The 13,677-nt window shown below is 42.9% G+C and overlaps 1 long non-coding RNA gene across 1 annotated transcript in view; it reads left to right on the top strand.

Annotated features, from left to right (window-relative positions):
* The first annotated feature begins 1,059 nt into the window (after positions 1 to 1,059).
* Positions 1,060 to 13,677, top strand: part of LOC311598045 — an 83,510-nt gene continuing 70,892 nt past the window's right edge. Inside the window, exon 1 of the long non-coding RNA XR_014779456.1 lies at positions 1,060 to 1,284. This is a non-coding gene — a long non-coding RNA (uncharacterized lncRNA). The remainder of the gene's footprint in view (positions 1,285 to 13,677) is intronic.

Below are 13,677 nucleotides of genomic sequence, written 5' to 3'. Positions count from 1 at the left end.
AGATTTGACTATGATTAAATATGTGCAGCACCATCCTGGAATAAATTTGATTCATAGATTAATAAAATATGTGGATCGTGATTCAAGAGGAAATACTTCAGCCTTTAAATGCAGTTACATATCTGCAGTCTGTTTAGATCCCATGCAGCTGAAATCTGTTTTGTTTTAAAAACTGAATTCAGCTGGCACTGGGAGATACAGACCACATGTTTTCTAAGGTCACTAGAGGCATGCCCAGTCATACATAGAGGAACATTCTAGAACCAATAGCCCTAGCCTTTCAACACAGTATGAGGTGTTCTCATGAGCACGTGCACTCGGCTTCGATTCCGTGTTCCTCACTTCAGATGCACTTCTTTTCTAGGGTGCGGAGGGTTAGACGAAGGCCATGTGTGTGTGAGCAATAAGCAGGGCTTCTCCCTTCTTTTCCATACTCAAAGCCCGCAATTTTTAATATTACCGAGGACATGGTGCCAAGGAAAGCTTCAAAGCCCCAGCTTCCATTCTAGATCTCTAGGCCTCTAAAAGAAAGATTCAGTGTCCGCACAGTGTGGGAGCCAGAGCTTATGCTGGCCTGTGAGATTCCCAGCCCCTGTAGTGCACAGCCTGTAGTATACGCCCGTATAACTCCCCTCAAGTGTGATTGTAGCCTCTGCACATGAGCTGTCACTTGGTGATTGTGTAATAATCCTTCTGACCCCTAAAAGCTAAGAATAATTCTTGGTCCAATAAGGAGTCAGGTGTATCAGTCACAGCCCAATTGAGGCAGATAACTTCTTTCGTAAGTAGGTGTCCTACAGAGAACCTTCTGGAACCAGTCTGTGGTGGTGGCGAAAAGGGAAAAGCAGATTCATACCAACATGGTCCTCACTGGACATGCAGAAGGGACACACTCACCCCGGTGAGCCATCTGATCCACAGTGTGGTAGAATTGGCTGAAACAGGAAAGGGCTGTGATGTCCCCTAGGCTCACAGTTTTGAACACTTGGCCCCTGGTTGGTGACTGTTTGGGGAAATCACAGATCCCTTTAGAAAATGAAGCCATGCTAGAGGAAACAAGTCACGGGAGGCCCACACCGGTTTCTTTTTTAGTTTACTTTCGCTTTAGAGATAAACATCATGAACAAGAGCAACGTGAGTGGGAGAGGCTTTATTTGGCTTACACTTCTGCATCACCGGTTAGAGAAGCAGGGCAGGAACTCAAGCAGAAACTTGGGGACAGACACTGAAGCAGAGACCGCAGAGAAGCGCTCCTTACTGCCTTGATTCCCCTGGCCTGCTGAGGTAACATTGATATGCATGTATTCTTTTATTTTAACCAATTAATCGATTTACTTTACATGCCATCTGCAATTTTCCCTTCCTCTTCTCCTCCCAGTCCTTCCCCCCACTCCCCCTCAGAACTGAGGGAAGGAAGAACCTCAAGGAGACAAGTGTTGAGATTTACAGATGCTTTAATAGTAACACTCACCACACCTCACTCAGACATCCCAGTTCCTCTCCTAGTCTGCTGGGTACAGCTGTAGCCTGGCCGATGGCTTTGCAGGTGAGCTCACGATCTGTCCCTGTGTGCCGAGTGGGCCACAGAGCCACTTCTCTAGGTCTGGGCCTTGGTCTTGTCTGCTCTAGGTCTTTGGACTTGGGACACGTGTCTAACTTGATCAGCACCATGGCGTGGTCTTAGTTGGTACCCATCACAACCAGCCTGAAGTGGTCTTGTACTCAGCTTATATATCCTATCTATGTTGGGAGTTGTACCCTCTCTTAGCCAATGAGGTATTATTGGGTTATGTCACTCATTTTACATTGTGTTTATTGTTATGTTCAGCTGGACAACTTACGCCATTTCTTGTCATGGCAAGCACGTTGTTTCACTTATCACTACCATGTTTGTTTGTTTGTTTGTTTTTTTACTGTGTTTTACATGTTCTCTATACTTGCTCATTCATTCCTCCTCCCTTTCTCTTCAGAAAAGGAGAGGCCTGCCATGGATACCAACTGTGGGATATCAACTTGCAGTAAGATTAGGCACATCTTCTCCGATTGAGGTTAGACAAGGCAGGCCAAGAGGGAGAAAGGGTCTCACAGATAGGCAACAGAGTCAGAGACACTCCCTGCTCTCCCTGTTAGGAGTCCCACATTGAAGACCTTGTTGGGGGTTGGTCTGGTGTGCTGAGGATTCAGATGCTGATTTCTGTACCCTGAAATCTGGTTGCAGTCTGGACGTGGGCATTGTCCCGTTCGTTGATCAATGTTGTATACATTTTGCTCCCCAATTATCTATGATTGGTTAATAAAAAAAAAAGGTGATGGCCTGTTAGCTGAGGCAGGAAATAAGGAAACTGGAGTTCCTGCAGAAAGATGAACTCGGGGAGAGAGTGAGAGCTGAGAAAGAAGGATGCATGGAACTGAGGAGAGGTAGCCAGCCATGTGGCACACATAGAATAGAATAAACAGGCGATTTAAGTTAGGAGCTAACCAATCGAATCAAGCTTATGGCCTAGGCATTTATTCAAAAAATACAAAAGTCTCAGAGTCATTATTTTTGAAACTGGGGCACAGGGAGAAAAACCCGCTGTTACAAATACATGGTTATAAAATCAAGCTACACAACTGTTATATAGTGCAGAGGGCCCAGGTCAGTCCCATCCCACTCCCTGGTTGGCAGTTCAGTCTCTGTGAGCCCCTATGGGCCCAGATTAGTTGATTCTGTAGGTTTTCTTGTGATGTCCTTGACCCCTCTGGCTCCTACAATCCTTCCCCCTCCTCTTCTGTAGGATTCCCCAGCTCCACCCAGTGTTTGGCTGTGGGTCTCTGCATCTGTTTCCATCAGTTGTTGGGTGAAGCCTCTCAGATGACAGTTATGGTAGGCGCCTGTCTGCAAGTATAGCAGAATATCATTAACTGTGTCAGGGGTGGGCTCCCTCTCATGGCATGGGTCTCAAGGGGGACCAGTCATCCAACTCTGTCATTTTCTGCTCCATTTTTAACCCCTGCACATCTTGTAGACAGGACAAATTATAGGTTAAAGGTTTTGTGGCTGGGTTGGGAGTCTTGCCTGCCTATAGGAGATGGCCACTTGAGGCTCCATATGCCCCATTGGGAGGAGTCTTAGCTAGAGTCACTCTCATAGGTTCCTTGGTGTGCCCATTGCCCTGGGTTTCCAGCTGGTCCCAGAGATTGCCTCCGCCTCCCCCCCCCCAAATTCTGGTTGTGTCTCCCAGTACTCTTTCCCTCTGTCCTTCCCCAACCTGATCCCTCCTGTTCCCATTCGAACCTCGCCTCCCATCAATCCTTCCTCTCCCTTGCCACTCACGATGTCTATTCTACTTCCCCTTCTCAGAGACTCACCAGTGACCCCTTGATCACTACTTTTTACTTAGCTTCTTTGGATCTGTGGATTGTAGCATGGCTATCCTTTACTTTACAGCTAATATCCACTTCTAAGTGACTATATACCATGTTTTGTTTTGTGCCCCACCCCCACTCCCGTGTCTGGGTTACCTCACTCGGGTGGTCTTTTCTGGTTCCATCTATTAGCCTGTAAATTTCACGATGTAATTCTTTTTAATAGCTGAGCAATGTGCCATTCTATACATGTAGCATATTTTCTTTATCCGTTATTCAGTTGAGGGATATTAATATTGTTTCTGGTCTCTGGCTATCACAAACAAAGCTGCTATGAACATAGCTGAGCAAGTGTCCTGGTGGTATGGTGGAGCATCCTTTGGGCTTATGTCCAGAAGTGATATAGCTGGGTCTGGAGGTCTGTTCCCGATTTTCTGAGAAACTACCAAATCAATTTCCAACATGGTTGTACAAGTTTGCACTTTCACCAGCAATAAAGGAGTGTTTCCCTTTCTCCACATCCTCTTCAGCTTGAGTTTTTGATTTTAGCTATTCTGATAGGTGTGAGATGAAATCTCAGAGTCATTTTGATTTCCCTGATGACTAGGGACGTTAAACATTTCTTTTAAGTGCTTTTTGATGTTAGAGAGTCCTCTGTTGAGAATTCTCTGTTTAACTCTTTATCCATTTTTTAATTGGGTTATTGAGTTTGCTGATGGCTAGTTTCTGAGGTTCTTTATATATTTTGGATATCAGCCCTCTGTCAGATGTGGGGTTGGTACATGTCTTTTTTCATTCTGTAGGTTGTTGTTCTGTTAACAGTGTCATTTGCCTTACAGATGCACTTCAGTTTCACAAGGTCCCATTTATTAATTGTTGCTCTTAGAGCCTGGGCTATTGGTGTATTCAGGTAGTTGTCTCCTGTGCCAATGAGTTCAGGATCTTCCCTCCTTTTTCTTCTAATAGATTTAGTGTATTCAGTTTTATGTTGAGGTAGTTGATCCATTCAGTCTTGAGATTTGCGCAGGGTGATAGATATGGCTCTATTTGCGTTCTTGTACATGCACACATCCAGTTAGATGAACACCATTTGTTGAAGATGCTTTTTCCCCCCTATTGTACAATTTCAGCTTCTTTGTCAAAAATCAAGTTTCCACAGGTGTGTGGGGTTACTTTTGAGTCTTTGATTCAATTCCATTGACTAACCTGTTTTTAAAGCCAATACCATATGGTTCTTGTTACTATTCCTCTCTTTTATTACTATCATATCATCGGCATGTTGGCTATAGCTTGCTGTATATTGCCTTTATTGTGTTTAGGTATATGCCTTGTATCCTTGATCTCTCCAAGATATTTATCATGAAGGGGTATTAGATTTTATCAAAGGCTTTTTCAGCATCTAATGGGAATTTCGTATGATTTTCTTCTTTCAGTTTGTTTATAAGGTGGATTCCATTGATAGATTTTGTATGCTGAAACCACCCCTGCATTCCTGGGGTGAAGCCTTCTTGATCATGGTGGATGATCTTTTTGATGTGTTCTTGGTTTTTGTTTGCAAGTATTTTATTGAATATTTTTTGCATCTGTGTTAATGAGGGAATTGGTCTGAAATTCTCTTTCTTTATTGAGTCTTTATGTGATTTAGGTATCAGGGTGACTGTGGCCTCATAAAATGAATTTGACAAGTCAGGCATGGTGGTGCACACCTTTAATCCCAGCACTTGGGAGGCAGAGGCAGGCGGATCACTGTGAGTTCAAGGCCAGCCTGGTCTTCAAAGTGAGTCCAGGACAGCCAAGGCTACACAGAGAAATTCTGTCTCAAAAAACCAAAGAGAGAGAGAGAGAGAGAGAGAGAGAGAGAGAGAGAGAGAGAGAGAGAGAGAGAGAAGAAGAGAGAGAGAGAGAGACAGACAGACAGACAGAATTTGACAATATTCATCTGTTTCTATTTTGTAGAATAATTTGAGGAGTATTTTTTTTTAAACCACCGTTTCTATTTCCTTAGGGGATATAGGTTTATGTAGATTGTTAATCTGATTTTGATTTAGCTTTGGGAAGTAGTATCTATCAAGAAAACTGTTTATTTCTTTTAGAGGTTCCAACTTTATAGGGCACAGGATTTTGAAGTAAGACTTAATGATTCCTTGGATTTCCTTAGTGTCTGCTGTTATGTCTCCTTTTTCATTTCTGATTTTGATGATGTGGATATTCTCTCTTTGCCTTTTAGTTAGTTTGGCTAAGGGATTATCTACCTTGTTGATTTTCTCAAAGAACCAACTTTGTTTAATTGATTCTTTGTATTGTTTTCTTTCTTTCTTTCTTTCTTTTTATTGGTTTCAGTTCTGACTTTTACTATTTTCTGCTGCCTCTTGGTGTGTTTGCTTCTTTTGTTCTAGATTTTTCAGGTGTGCTGTTTAGTCACTAGATCTCATTAATTTCTCTAGGAAGGCTTTCATTGTGTCTTGTAAGTTTGGGTATATTGTGCTTTCATTTTTTTTTTGAATTCTAGAAAGTCTTCAATTCTTTTATTTCCTCCCTGACCCAATGGTCATAGAGAGCTGTTCAGTTTCCATGAGTTTGTAGGCTTTCTGTTGTCTCTGTTGTTGTTGAAGGCCAGCTCTAACCAATGGTGTTCTTCAGATTTCTTGTATCTGTTGAGGTTTGCTTTGTGTCCAAGTATATGGTCAGTGTTGGAGAAGGTTCAACGAGGTGCCGAGAAGATATATTCCTTAGGTGCCGAGAAGATATATTCTTTTGTATTTGGGTGAAATGCTCTATAGATCTGTTAGGTCCATTTGAGTCATAACATCTGTAAGTTTCATTATTTCTGTTTAGTTTCTGTTTGGATGACCTGTCCTTTGGTGAGAGTGGGGTGTTGAAGTCTCCCACTATTAACATGTGGGGTTCGATGTATGATTTAAGCTTTAGTAATGTTTCTTTTACAAATGTGGGTGCCCTTGTATTTGGTGCATATGTGTTCAGAATTGAGATGCCATCTTAGTGGCTTTTTCCTTTGATGAGTACAAAGTGTTCTTCCATATCTCTTTTGCTTAACTTTGGTTGAACATCTATTTTGTTATATATTAGAATGTCTATACCAGCTGGGGTTCTTGAGTTCATGTTCTTAGAAAACCTTTTTCCAGCCCTTTACTCTGAGGTAATGCCTATCTTTGTTGCTGGGATATGTTTCTTGTATGCAGCAGAAAAATGGATCCTGTTTTTGCATCCATTCTGTTAACTGTCTCTTTTTGTTGAAGAATTGAGTCCATTGATGTTGAGAGATACGAATGAACAGTGGTTGTTAATTCCTGTTATTTTTGTTGTTCTTTTTTGGGGTGTGTGTGTGTGTGTGTGTGTGTGTGTGTGTGTGTGTGTGTGTGTGTCCCTTTTTTTTTTTTTTTTTTTTGCTGATGTGAAATTATTTCCTGTGTTTTCTTGTGTGTAGTTTTGACCTCCTTGGATTGGAGTTTTCCTTCTAGTATCTTTTGTAGGGCTGGATTTATGGATATATATTGTTGAAATTTTGTTTTATCATGGAATATTCTGTTTTCTCCATTTTTGCTGATTGAAAATTTTGCTGGGTATAGTAGTCTGAGGTAACATCTGTAGTCTCTTAGAGTCTGCAAGTTACCTGCCCAGGCCTTTCTGTCTTTTAGAATCCCTGTTGAGAAGTCGAGTGTAATTCTGATAAGTCTGCTTCTTTATTACTTGGCCTTTTCCCCTTGCAGCTTTTAATATTCTTTCTTTGTTCTGCACATTTAGTGCTTTTATTATTATGTGGTGGTGGTGGTGAGGTTTCTCTCCAACCAAATTGGTGTTCTGTAAGTGTCTCTTACATTTACAGGCATCTCTTTCTTTAATCTGTGGACATTATCTTCTATGATTTTTTAAGCAAATATTTTTCTTTTTAAAGATCTAATTTTTTATTATTATGTGTACAATGCTCTGCCTACATATACACATGCAAACCAGAAGAGAGTATCAGATCACATTATAGATGCTTTGAGCCACCATGTCGTTGCTGGGAATTGAACTCAGGACCTCTGGAAGAGCAGTCAGTGCTCTTAACCACTGAGCCATTTCTCCAAACCATCTTCTATGATTTTATTGAAAATATTTTCTGGGCCTTTGAGCTGGGAATCTTCTATTTCTATCATTCTTAGGTTTGGTTTTTTTCATAGTATCCCAGATTTTCTGCAATATGATACCTGGGCTCTGGTGGTGCCATATTGCCCTGCCTAGTGTTGATTGTGTTCTCATGCTGGCCTCTAGTCATCTGGAGTTTGGGGTTATTATTAGTTTAGGTGCTGTTTGGATGGGTGGGTTTTGTTTTGTTTTGTTTTGTTTTGTTTTGTTGTTTTTGGTGTATGTTTTCTCTCTGGTCTTATGGACTAAGTGGCTTGGGGTTCTTGTGGCCAACAAGTCTTTGGGTCCAGTAGAGTGTCTCCACTGGGGCTTTGGATGCCAACATTGCCTCTGGGGTCATTAGAACCAGCATGTCCTCTGGGAAAACAAAGGTCTTCTGCCAAAGTTGTGGGCCTGAGTATGGAGTCCAGGTGATGGGGTGCTGTTTACAGCTGGTGGGTGTTTTAAAGGTAGTTGGTAGGCATAGAGCATAGGGCATAGGGCAGGGTCTTACCTGGGGTCCCTAGTGCTGGAGTGGCCTCCAGGAAAGCAGGCAGAGAGTTGTGGGCCAGAAAAATGGAGCCCAGGGGATGGGGTCATGGGATGTATTTTTAGTGTTTGTAAAGCTGCTGATCTTACCAGAAGAAAGACACTTTGGTGGTTTTCTTAAAAGCATAATGTAAAATGAAATAGCTTTATACGTATTGTACTGAGTAAGGAAATCTTTTGTGTTTTCTCCACTCTTGGGGTTTGCTGGCTATTTAAATGCCAGGAGGTGATATAAACAGGTCATATGGTAGATCTGTTACTAGGCTTTCTGAGAAATCTCTGTATTGATTTCCATAATGGCTAGACTTTTTCCCATTCCTGCCAGCACATCCAGGCCAGGATTTGTTGTTGTTTTCTTCCTTTTTAATATTAACTTTGTCTTCCAACATAATGTTTTTATTAATTTGGGAATTTCACATAATGAGCTCAGTCTCACTCACTTCCCAGTAGTCCATGATCCAGTCCCAGAGCCTTGAGACCTATGCCCAAAAAGAAGAGGAGGAAGAAGAAGAAGAGGAGGAGGAAGAAGAGGAGGAGGAGGAGGAGGAGGAGGAGGAGGAGGAGGAGGAGGAGGAAACTAAGTCCAATCTGTGTTGTCCCTTTACTCACTGGCACAGGGTCAAACTCACAGTGGCCAGCCTCTTTGCTGTTGTTTTCTAAATGTCTGACATTTGAACTGGTATGAGCGTGAATCTCAATGTAGTTTTAATTTGTGTTGCTCTGATGGTCAGTGGGGTAAACATTTTTTCATGCTTATTTTTTTTCTTTGAGAACTGTTTGTTCATTAGTCCCTTTATTGATTGAAGTACTTGGGTTTTTAATTTTTTGAGTTTCTTTGTATATTTTACTCTGCCAGTGAGACAGCTAGCGAAGGTTTTTTCCTATTTTGTACAATACCTCTTTCTTTGTTTCCTTTGCTTTTTTGTTTGTTTGCTTTGTTTTGTTTTGGTCTTTGGTTTTTCGAGACAGAGTCTCTCTGTGTTAGCCTTGGCTGTCCTGGACTCGCTTTGTAGACCAGGATGGCCTCGAACTCACAGCGATCTGCCTGCCCCTGCCTCCTGAGTGCTGGGATTAAAGGTGTGCACCACCATGCCTGGCAATTGTTTCCTTTGCTATCCCATGAGGTCCCATTTGTCAATTTTGGCACTATCTCCTGAGTGGCTGCAGTTCTATTCTGAAAGTCTTTACCTGCACCTCTATCTTGAAGTACCACCCCCTACTTTTTTCTCCAAATGTGTCAAAGTTTCAGCTCTTTGGTGCTTGAAGTTGATTTTTACATAGGGTGAGTGAGAGAGGAGGGTCTGTTTACATGCTTTTGAATACCAGACTTTTAAAAAATTCTATTGTTGGTACCTTCAACTGTGCTGTGGCATTTTGTAGATGCCACAGAATTCTCCATTGTCACCTGCAGTAAAGATGTTCCTTCTTCTGCCTTTAGGCTCATTACTTTCTTTAAGTGTATGAGTGTTCTGCCTGCATGTATGTCTGCACCGTGTGCATACCTGCTGAGATCAGGAGAATGTAAGAAATCCCCGACATAGAAGTGTATAGATGGTTGTGAGCCATCATGTGGATGCTGGGAACTAATACCAGGTCCTCTTGCCCACTGAGCCATCTCCTGAGTCCTCTTTCATTTTAATTTATAAATAATTTCTACATTGGAGAGATGGCTCAGCAGTTAAGAGCACTCATGTCAGATAGCTCACAACTGCCCATAACTCCAGCTCCCTGAGATAGTACACCCTCTTCTGTCACCCATAGGCTCCTGAACGCATGTGACACACACACACACACACACACACACACACACACACACACACACACACCATGACACAGCAACATAAGAAGAAAATGTGAAAAAGCAAGACAGTGAGGTTCCACCAAAGATTATAATTCTTGTATTCAAAGATACAGGAATGTGTTTAAATGCCTGCATTCATTAATTTTCTCATTGTTTGTTTCTGTTTTTGTTTTCTGACTGGGAAGTCAGTGTGGTAGTTACATGCGGCAGCTGGCCTCACTGTGTCTGCTGCAATCAGGCAGCAGAGAGAGATGAATGCTTGCACTCAGCTCGCTTCCTACTTCAGTACGGCCCATACTTAGGGGTGGCTCCTCCCTCCTCAATTAGCTGAGTCTAGAAAGCCCTTTATAGACATGCTTGGAGATCTGTCTCATAGATAACTAAGTCCTGTCCAGTTGGCAACTCTCATGATGTGTGGTGACAGTCTCAAAAGTTTTCTAGTGAAAATGATCCTCGGTGTGAAAAAAAAACACGAACAAGCTGATTAATTCCCTGGAAAAAGTCAGGAACACAGAGCAGAAAGCCAGAAAAATGGGTGGGAATATCAATGTGTGAGGAAATACCAGCAGCGTGGGAGAAAAAATTTGTGAGAAAATTGAGATTTTGAAAAAAAAATTAGAAATGTTGGAAGTTAAAATTTCAATTAATATTACTACTACTACTACTACCACCACCAATAATAATAATAATAATAATAATAATAATAATAATAATAATAATAAACAACCAGTGGACTCAACCAAGGGAAGGAAGTCTGTCCGAGATTGATGACAAGGTTGGAAGAATACTGCATTCCCACACTAATAAAGAAAATGAGCACAAAGCTTAAGCAACTCTAGAGTTTGACTAAGATTCCTAATGACCCTCAGAATCCAAATATAGAAGCAGGATGCAGGATGGTAACTCAAGGCGCATGAGTCATCCAGTTAGATAACAGCAGAACTGTCACAGATGTATATTCTGCACAAGAGGCGCTCCCCCCATGGAGTGGCCCAACTTGATGGCTTCACTGGACCTCGCTCCCATTATTCACCTTACAGGGATGACATTATGACTTGTGAGGGAAATGTGTGGGGCTAGAGAGCACAAGTCAGACTCAGGAGAAAGCATGTATTTTCTCTCATGGCGTGTCTAGATTTAAAGATGTATGTGTGCACGTGTGTGTGTGTGTGTGTGTGTGTGTGTGTGTGTGTGTGTGTGTGTGTACGTGTATGTGTGTGTCTGTCTGTGTCTGTGTAAGAGCAAGACTGAGAGCAAGAGAGTGTGAGCAAGCGAGAGAGGGGTGGGGGGATGCAGAATAAGGGGACTGAGAAGGGAAGAAGTTTTAGAGTGAAAGGGTAGTGGAATATGTGTGACACAAAGGCAGGAGGGACTATTTGTGGGGGAGGGAGTTGGACATAAGAGGATAATAGGACACATGAGAACAGCGCATAATGACAAGTATGTCTGAACACGCTACACTGAAACCCATTACTTTGTATACTAACTGAAGTTTTAAAAAAAGAATCATGTCTGTCATAGTAAGGGAAATTCATGTCCTGTGATTGTGTGGGTGCATAAAAACATTTTAGGGCTGAATGAAGGAAACTAGAGCCATACCAGACACGTAGCAAAGGACTGAGGAGTCCTCATTTAGGAGAATTCTCCCAGACCCACAGGGGTCTGTGTTTGTTTCAGTCCCAGCGAGGGGGACATTTCTCCAGGCAGAGAAAGCTGGTCAGCTGAGAAGGCGGGTGAAGGCATGGCTATGTGGTGTCTTTGTTATAAAACCACTCCCTGCGGCCATGACTAAGTAGTACTGGGAATTTTTTAATCTCTGAAAAACAGTTACCCCTATTTTCTATGCAGTGCTGCCCTTCTGGAAATCTGCCCGAAGAGAGAGTGTTGACGTTCTCTGAAAACAAGGCAGAGGCACAGCTGCAGTTTGACTCTCAAGTGGTTTCGCGGAGTTTCAAGAAAGAAGTACATCCAAATGACAGTTTTCCTCCTGTGTGTCCAGTGGTCTTAGAGCGATGTGGGCTGTTGTGTGGTTGCTTTGTAAAATGCCCTGTTTGGTCTCTCCAGCAGGTGGCACTGTTTTAAAGGTTGTGCATGCTATAGCTGGTAGGGTCTAGCTGACAGAAAGGTTGCTTTGGTGGGCCCAGAGGTTCATAGCCTGTAAGAAGTATCAAATATGAGTCTTCTCTATCAAATCCTATAAATCTGGTATTTAGAACAAGGATCTAAAATCTTTTTATCTCCTCCACCTTGTAAGACTTTTATGTATATGTTTTGCATAAACATTTGATGCAAATTTTAGGAATCTGATGGCCTGGAGCAGTGACTCTTTTCTCCTTGGAAGAGAGACTCTTTACTCCACCCCCCCCTCACCCCCCCCCATTTATTTCCTGTGTGCCAATACTTTTCAGGCTAGCCAACTGAATAAGATTGCGCAGTTGGATCCTTGCTGTAGTAGCCAACACCTGAGTTAGAGTAAAAGCCAAATGCACTTTCTGCCTCTGTTCACGCCTCCCCTCCAGACCTGGTTGATCAGGGGTAGTTTGTCTTGTCTGGACATTTCAATTGGAATAGTCTTTTTCTTTGTGACTCCTGACTTATTTGTACCATTGCCCGACCCAGCTTAAAACAACAACAACAACAACAAAACTCCTTTGTTTGTTTCTTTGTGTTAAGTTTCAAACCCAGGACAAATGGCTGAGGTGCCATATCAAAGTGGCCCTGGTCCTCCCAGCATCCTTCACTTCCTACCTGTTACAGGGTACGGCTGGCGTACCCCACCCCCTTCCCTAAACTCTTCAGCCCAAGGCCTGGGCTGCCCTGAGAGACTCTTCCCTGTATAATCCAGACATTTTTGTTACCTGCCCATTTGTACCTTTGGCCTCCTGGCTGCTGCACCTGGTCCTCTCTCTTCCCTCTTCCTCCCCTTCCCCCTCTCCCATTTGTTTCAGGGGCATGACCACTCAGGACTCTCCCACAGATCTATAATAAACTTTCACCTTCACATACCTAGGAGCAGTCACATCCTTTCCTTTCCCTCCCATTTCTTTTTGTCATTCAGTGTGTTTGCTCTCTGTGTGTCTATGTGTTGTCCATGCACGTGGAGGTCAGAGCGCAGCTTTCAGGAGCTGGTTCTCAGCCCCACCTTGTGTAGAATTCAAGTTAGCCAGAGTGCTATCAGCTTTAGCCAGAGTGCAGCCATTGTGTTTTCAGCTTGCCAAAACTATAGGCCAACGTAGGACAAATTAAAGAAAAATTCCACTACTACACCTCACAGCCTCTACCTCACCTTGTCCAGAATCTGTTAGCCTGAGATAGTTCTGAGAATAATCACACTCTCCTACCCACCCCTATCTCGCCCTAACACCCGCCAAGACCAACAGCCTTCGGGCTGCCCCGTCACTCCTTCCTACACTCCATTTAATCTACCCAATCCCCTTAGAGTGCAACTTTAGTAACCAGTAAGATCTGCAATAACCACTGTTGCTGAAATCTACTTCTGTAAGAGGGTATTTGAACCCCCCGCTTTAGCTATTTGGGGTCCTCACCTCCTCTGAGCTTGGTGGACCCCAGCACATGGGACTGAATAAAAGTCCTTTGCTTTTGCATCGACTCTGGACTCTGACTCTCATTGGGATTCTGGGAATAGACTCTGACAATCTGAGTCTAACATTTGTTGAGTCAGGTCTCTCCGACTGTGCTGCCGTGCTGTATTGTGAGGTGGTCCTTCTGCCCTGACTCCCTTCTTGCAAATAGCAGTACTGGGATTAGAGATGCAGGCTGCCCCAGCTGGCTTTTCCGCGTTGGTTTCGGGGATTGAACTCAAATGGTCAGGCTCGCACAGCAAGTGTTTTCGC

Source organism: Acomys minous, assembly GCF_964271855.1.
Source record: "Acomys minous genome assembly, chromosome: 5".
Classification (NCBI taxonomy): domain Eukaryota; kingdom Metazoa; phylum Chordata; class Mammalia; order Rodentia; family Muridae; genus Acomys; species Acomys minous.
The sequence above is the reverse complement of the archived record's forward strand: the minus strand, read 5'-3'. Positions and strand labels throughout refer to the sequence as shown.